Consider the following 8,330-nt stretch of genomic DNA (forward strand, 5'->3'; position numbering starts at 1 on the left):
AATCCATTTATCACCTTCTTCCAAGAGTCAGAGAAGCCTCCATAGTCTGGAGCCTTGGGCCTTCCGCTGACAGTCAGCAGTAATAATCAGTCACTAAGCATCCAATTTAAAAAAATCCATGTCACTCGGACATATTATGGGTGAAAAATGGAATTCTGTGCATTAAAATAATAAATAGCGTTCTTGTATTCTGCATCCCAAGCGTGACTTCTCCACAACTTGCTGACTCCTTCCTAGTGGTATAAGGACTAAGTTGTGCCATGCACAGAGATTTTAGTGTGGCCGTCATGCCGGGATCTCAGTGTGGTTTTGGATTAGATTTTGATCAATTTAATTTGATTTGTATTCTAGTAAATTGCTTATCTTAATATTCATATCACAGATTCCTAATTATACTGACACACAAAAAAATCTGTCTGTAAATGTCTGGTAAGAAAAGGCTAATTTAAGGGATTAAAGAGGTTCTACTTCCAGCTGGAATGTCTCAGACCATTTTTGCACTTCAATGTATTGAACAGTAAAACAGTTGTATCAATCTTACTCAATCCTTGGCTTAGACCTGGTCAGATATCTGATGGCTTTTGCCCTACCTTAAGTTTTGATCATTCTAAGGGTGGTTGGGTCCGTTACGTGTCATTTTTTAGAACGGAAGTAAAAAAATTCTCCATGATGCGCAAATTTCCTGCTTTAGTCAGATATTTCTAGGTTACTGATGTACAATTATAAACATTTCATACGTTTGTAAACTTTTAATGGCAAATAAATCAAGCTTATGTAAAGACTCAAAATTTACAGGGTTGTGCCTAATTTTTCAACACTTATGCCCTTCGCCCCGGCAGCTGTATATCAACTTCTGGGCAAAATCCTGACTGATGACCCGTTCTTGTCTCATCAGTGCTTGGAGTTTATCCCAATTTGTGTGTTTTTGCTTGTTCTCCTGCTTTTGGAGGATTGACCATATATTCTCAATGGGATTGATATCTGGGGAGTTTCCTAGCCATGGACCCAGCATTTCACTATTTTGTTCACCGAGCCCACTTAATTATCACTTTTGTCTTGTGACATGGTCTCCATCATACTGGAAACCGCATCCTCACCAAATTTCTCCTGGATCATTGGGAGAAGTTGCCCATTCTTTATTCATGGCAGTGTTCGTAGGCAAAATTGTGAGTGAGCCCCCTCCATGGATGAAAAGCCCTCACACATGAATGGTCTCTAAAACTCTACAATTTTGTTACATTCGTACCTGCAGTCACTGCCTTGCCCATTTGTTTACATGTGTCACATCCAGCTGCAACATTGCCTTTCTCTACAACATCCATCATGCCCAACACTGGTGTCTTCATTAGCAAAAATTCCACCTGGCCAAGTTCCCTTGAAGTAAGTTAGCCCAGCCACTTCTCCTTCGCCAAGTTCTATCTTGTGACTGTGCATGCGCCGAGAAAGCTCGGCTTCTCCTCAGGCACATGCATCTCAGAACGTGCATGATATCAGCTATGACATCTTGGACATGGCTGGGTCTCAAATAGGAGGACACAACTTTTTATATTGGACTTCATAGGAAGTGTGAAAAAAACAGATTAGGGCCATCACATTTGCATTGCGAGGGTCAAGCAATTAGCTGCGATTCGGAATGGTAAATATAGCGGGGATTAATCTTCCTACATTCACTACTATAAGAAAATTAATGAATGTGCCTTAAAGAATATCATTTTTTAGGTCCCAATCAGGCATATTGCTGCATCATAAATATCAAGTTAAGGGCTTGTGCACACAACCGATGATCTCGAAGGAGTGTCATCCTTGATTTTCACAGATTGCACTCATACCCATGATATTCTACAGAGCTGTGCATATGTTGGATTTTTTTCCTAGGACCGAGTGGTCTGCAGAAAACACATTAGAGACATCCAATTTAGATTAGAGTGTTAGATCAAAACCGGCAATGTAAGTCTATGGGTCTGTGAAAAATTGACCGCACTCAGATGTCTCTGTTATGCCGAATCATTTAAGCAGGGCAGCGAGCGAGCATGTGTGCGCACTACAGCAGAGAACAGGAAGCATGCCAGGGACCATGCCGTGGGGCCGGAGCAAGTGAGTATGCCAGCGTCCCTGCATGGACAGGGAATGGAAACCATGCAGAGGAGCTGGCATTAGTCTTACAGTCTCCATGTCCAAGAAAAACTGATGCCACTCTGATCAGAGTCTGTTCAGAATAATCTGATGGAGAAAAAATCGGCCATGTGAACCTATCCTAACACTGATTGTGCATTATTATCATCAAGAACTGGCTAAACTGGATGAAATTCAATGTTTTGAAGAAACAGGCATGACCAAAAAAAAAGAAAATGGGCAAGCAACCTAATCGGTCTGGGCCGAATTGAGATAACTCTTTTAAGTTCTTCCCCACAAAGAAAATGGCACCAGAACAACTCTAACAAGAGATATTTTGCTAATTTCTAGACACCATTGTGTATAGATATTCATCATGCATAGTGTTGGGGGAGTATTAAAACTCTTATTTGTCCAAGTGTTAAACCTGCGTTTATAAAAGTCCATCCTATCAAAGAAAATAAATTAATCCAATCGGTAAACGGCGTAATGAGAAAATAATCAAAACGGCAGAATTACGGCTTTTCAGCTGCCACAACAATACAGACAAATGTAATAAAAGGCGATCAAAACATTGTATCTACCCCAAAATGACATAAATAAAAACATTGGCTAGGGGCGCAAAAAACAAGCCCTCACACAGCCCCATATCTCGAAAATTGAAAAAGATAATGCTCTCGGAAAATGATGTCACAGGCAATTTTTTTTTTGATTTTTTTTTCAACACTTAAAACAAAAACTACGCATGTTTGGTATCTTTGTAATCATACTGACCTGGAGAATCATAATGCCAGTTCATTTTTACTGTAATAAAATGAACACTGTAAATAAATAAAAATAAAAAAAAACAACAATTGCGGAATTGCATTTTTTTTGCTATTTCGGAATTTTATATTGGAATTTGTTTTTGCTTTCCAGTACATCACATGAGAAAATGGACGGTGCCATTCAAAAGTACAACTTGTCCCATAAAAAACAAGCTCTCACGTGACTATGTCGATGGAAAAATAAAAAAGGTTATGACTCTTGGAAGAAGGGGTAGAAGAAACAAAAGCGCAGAGATGGAAAAAAAAAATCGCCCCATCCTTAAGGGGTTAAACTAAAGGCTCCTCTTAGCACAGGGTCCCATATAAAGACCTTTAATACGGATTTCATAGCTGACACAATCCTTTTAATCAATAATGCACTGTTACCTTTTTTTGGATGGATGGGGTTGGCATTATAATTAGTGATGAGCGAGCATGCTCGTTACTCGAGATTTACGAGCATGCTTGGGTGTTTTCCAAGTATCTTCAGCGTGCTCGGGTGTTATGTTTTAGTCACTCCGCGGTCATGATTTGCGACTGTTTGACAGCTTTAATACATGTGAGGAATGCCTGTTTTTTAGGAATTCCTCACATGTATTAAAGCTGTCAAATAGTCGAAAATCATGAGCACAGAGTGACTAAAACATAACACCCAAGCACGCTGAAGATACTCGGTGAGCACCCAAGCATGCTCGCCGAAAGGGTTAGCAGAACATACTCATCACTAATTGTAATATTTTTTTTGGGGGGGGTAGGTGGCGGTGGCATTGTAATTACTTTTTTGGGTGGATGGAGGTGGCATTGTAATATCTTTTTTTGGATGGATGGGGGTGGCGTTGTAATATTTTTTTGGGTGGATGGGGTGGCATTGTAATTTATTTTTTTGGGTGGATGGCGGTGGCATTAGAATTTCTTTTTTTGGGTGGATGGAGGTGGCATTGTAATATCTTTTTGGGTGCATGGCAGTGGCATTCTAATATCTTTTTTGGGAGGATGGGGGTGCATTGTAATATATTTTTTTGGGGTGGATGGCGGTGGCATTCTAATATCTTTTTTTGGATGGATGGAGGTGGCATTAGAATTTCTTTTTTTGGATGGATGGGGGTGGGATTGTAATATCTTTTTTGGGGGAGTGGATGGCGGTGGCATTATCTTGGTTTTAAAATGCAACTTACTCCCTAAAATTAAATAAATGAATTCAAGGTCCAAAGCCAACTTGCAAAATACTGCAAACTTAAAAAGGCTTTTGCTAATGGGGTGTGCAAAATGTACCCAAACAACTGTGAAATTAGAGAATTAATGCTGCGTGTAGAGAGCACCAAAATTACACAAATTTTTTCTATTTGCCAGGCGCACTTCTACTAAATACATCTAGATGGGGAACTGGAAATTGTATATGGGAATATATTTTTCTGGGAATGTGGGACTACACCAGCAGAGCAAGAAAAGATAACAACGAGCTGGTCTGAATAGGCCAGTAGAAATCTGTAGTAAGATGATGGTGGTGGCACATTATGGTGCAGGGACAGTAGAGGAGATGGCCAATGACTATATGTTTTTCCTATACATTGCGGTCTTGCACCTCTGACTATAAGGGTTAGGTTTATTACAATTTGGTGGATTATTACAATTTGGACAGGGATTGTGGTATAAAGTTTATTTTAAGAACAGTTCCCCTTAAAATTAAAAATTAAAAGCCAAATTATCCAGTAAAAATAAATCAGTATTGTAAATTATTTTGTAGTTGTGTTTGGCCCCTTCTTAGTTACTACATTTTCTGAGAAACCTAGGTAATAGCTACAGCTCTGACATAGGTTCTCATCCAAATGTCCCAGATGTGTTTAAAAGGGTATTCTGGTTAGAACAAGTTATCCACAGAAAAGGTGATAATAATTAATAAATAGTAGTGGGTTTGATTTCTGAGACCCCCATCAATCACCAGAATGGGGACATGTGTCTCCTCTTTGAATGGAGCGTTGGCTGTGTTCCTTCAAAAGACAAGAGGAGACTTGCTCCAAGTGGAGAAAAAAAAGGTTCAATCTCTAGAAGAGACATCATCAAGAATTGGCTACACTGGTTGAAATTCAATATTTTGAAGAAATAGGGATAACCAAAAAAAAATAAAAAGGGAAGGCGACCTAATTGGTCTGGGCCTAATTGAGAGAACTCAACGCAAACAAGAGATATATTTTGCTCATTTCTAGACGCCATTGTGTCTTCTTTATCATGAAGACTATTCGGAATAGTCTACCTCATGAGCTGGTCATAGCGGAAGAAATTGATGGTTTGGCTGGGTGACATCTTAGATACCGATCTGACGCCTCTCATCCAGCCAAAGCAGAACTCACACTTTGCACTGACGAGGGTCAGTACCCCGAAACACAGAGTCTGCAAATTGAGTTTCTAGTCTTGTGACAAGGCTTGTTAAAGGGTCAATATTGACTTTAAGGAGTGCTAATTCCAATAGGTGGCACTAGAATTCTAGTTCTCTTCCTCTCTGAAGAGACAATTTGCATATTTCCCAGAGGAGCATTGCGGCTAGAAAAGTCTTCTCACCCCAACGTGCTTAGTATGTCGCTCTCCACAAGGAGAAACGTTACTACTTAGATACTGGCTTGAATTAGAAGTGTCCTATGTAACTATAACTTTGTAATATGTTCGCTGCAGGTTCATCATCCATATTCTGGCGACCGGTGAATGTCAACCCCTGTGGGCACTATAATTGTTGTCATTAGTGGCTGTCACCCAGCATCTGTTTCCTTCATGGGAAGCCCAAAAGCCTGGATGGATAGATTATAAAACACTTTGTACAAGAATGGAGTGGTGGGGGGGGATCATTAGATATTGGTAGATCCAAGAGAGTGAAACCAGGAGAAGAAAAAGGCATGTAAGCAGCTGTCACTAGTAATGACATCACAGCTCATTACATCACCATTCTTTACGAGCCCATCAATTTGAGACTGGAATTGTACATGGCCAATGCTGCACAAGTTAACTATACCTAGGAGGCGTGGAGAATAATTTACTGTTTACAATGTGTGAGCCATTACTAATTATGTGTTTCAGATTTTATTCACTCTGTTAAAAGGGTTTTCCTTAGGGTAGGTCATCAATATTAGATTGGTGGTGGTCCAAGCCCAGCACCCCCACAATCAGTTATAACCAGCCATTTCAATTAATAGTCGTTCAAGTGGTACATAGAGGAGCCACCTTGGCCAGAGTGAGAATCACTGATGCTTATTCTTTGGATTGTAGAGGAGGGTCTATTATAGGGGACCACCCTTTATGATATTTAATGCTGATCCTGGGGCTGGCCGGATGTGTTTAGTTGTGAGTAATGCACATCTGCCCATATCCGAATGAATGGAAGTGAATCTGCAGTAACCTGCTGAGACCGCTGTGCTGTTCCGCTCTGCAGATGATCACATTTGGCCTGGAACAGCTGATCGGTGGGGGTGCTGTCACGCAAGGTGTGGGAAAGACTTAGTGCAACACAAAGGGAAGAGGCAAAGGGAGCCCAGACTCTAGGGAAAGGAGGGAAGTGGAGACCTCCTTGGTTGATCTTGCGTCACCCTGTCTCCCCTAATGTCCCTGTATTGGCTCTTCACCAATCGCCGCACGCGTGTCTCGCCCTGTCTTTCCCTGACGTATGACTAAGGATAGGGAAGGGAGGAGATGAGCACTAGTTGATTTCCACTAAACACTTTAGACAACAGGGGTGGACAAACAGGGGGAAATTGCTTAGCTTTAGACGACTCCAAACAAATTCGCACATGGCCTCAAGCTGCAAAGAGGACGAAGTACTGCTCTTACTAAAGCTTTCACAGGTAGTAATGAATATTGCCGCACCTCCCTCTGAAACACAGCAGATATTTATATACCCAGGCAGGGTGTTAATTAGCCAGAGGGAGGTAGCCGCTGGGTCCTAGAGACAGCCTCTAAGAAGATGTCTGTAATGCCAAATGTAGAGATCTCCTGCAACCAACTGCAGGGCGACTGTCTGTCACTTCTGACACACCCGTGACAGGTGCAGGGTGTCGGAACAGCATCAAGTTAATATTGGTAACCTAACCCGAGGATAGGTGTGACACTAGTCACTACTCACGGACTAGCTGTGAGGCAGAGTAGTCAAGACGTCCAAGGACAAAAGCAAGTAAGGCACGTCAAAGAAAGATTGATAAGACAAACGGATAGTCAGGGGTCTGTATCATTCATTGAAATGGGGTGAAATTAATAAACTTGTCCTGTGCCGCTCACCTCCCGATGTTGCAGTGAGAAGTACCTGACACACCCTTTTGGTCTGATTCAGACATCTAGGGGTTTTTTTGCATACAAGAAAATAACTGATTTTCATCAATGCCCTTTGTCTGATTTTCATCATATTTGGTCCGTGTGTCCATTTTTATCATGAGCTTTTTCTCATATGTAAAAATAAAAAAATCAAGCTTTACCTATTCATTACATAGTAAAAAAGGGACATCACTCGGATGACACATGGAAGACATCCATTTTTTTAATTGATCCATTGACTTGAATGGGTGACTTTGATCTATGACTTGGGTGCCTTTTGGCAGAAACTCGGTCAGCAATGAGAACATGTCCATAGACTACACTAGATATGTGTTCCATTCGTGAAAAATTGACGTCTAAATGAGGCATTAAAGTATATTAGTAACTTTAACCCTTTAACTCAAAATTATGTACATGTACATCATTGCAGGGGTGCCCATATGTGGAGGGGAGTCAGGAGCCAAGATAACCAGTATCTGCCGCGAGTGAAGGTATGTTACATAGCTGCCACCTGTATCTAACAGCAGCAGCCGGAGCTCAGTTCTGATCGCTGCTGTTAACCATTTAAATGTTGCTGTCAATCTCTGAAAACGACATTTAAACCAATACGCCGTAAAGAGAAAGAGAAATGAAAACATCAGAATTGTGCCAGAAAAATAAAAATGTTACAAGTCTTGGAAAATTGTGACCCAAACCAATTTTTTTTTTCTTCAAAACTTCTGATATTTTTTTCATTACTAAAAAAATATATACAGTACAGACCAAAAGTTTGGACACACCTTCTCATTTAAAGATTTTTCTGTATTTTCATGACTTTCAAAATTGTACATTCACATTGAAGGCATCAAAACTATGAATTACCACATGTGGAATTACATACTTAACAAAAAAGTGTGAAACAACTGAAAATATGTCTTATATTCTAGGTTCTTCACAGTAGCCACCTTTTGCTTTGATGACTGCTTTGCACACTCTTGGCATTCTCTTGATGAGCTTCAAGAGGTAGTCACAGCAACTCAGCCACGAAGTAGAGAGCACCCATGACGCGACGTTGTGGAGTGGTGAGGAGCAGAAGGCATAAAAGTGCTGGCCCCATAACTGCAGAGTCCAGACCTCCTCTGG

This window comes from Phyllobates terribilis, unplaced genomic scaffold, assembly GCF_046119375.1.
Source record: "Phyllobates terribilis strain yellow unplaced genomic scaffold, ASM4611937v1 Scaffold_12__6_contigs__length_324123572, whole genome shotgun sequence".
NCBI classification, from domain to species: domain Eukaryota; kingdom Metazoa; phylum Chordata; class Amphibia; order Anura; family Dendrobatidae; genus Phyllobates; species Phyllobates terribilis.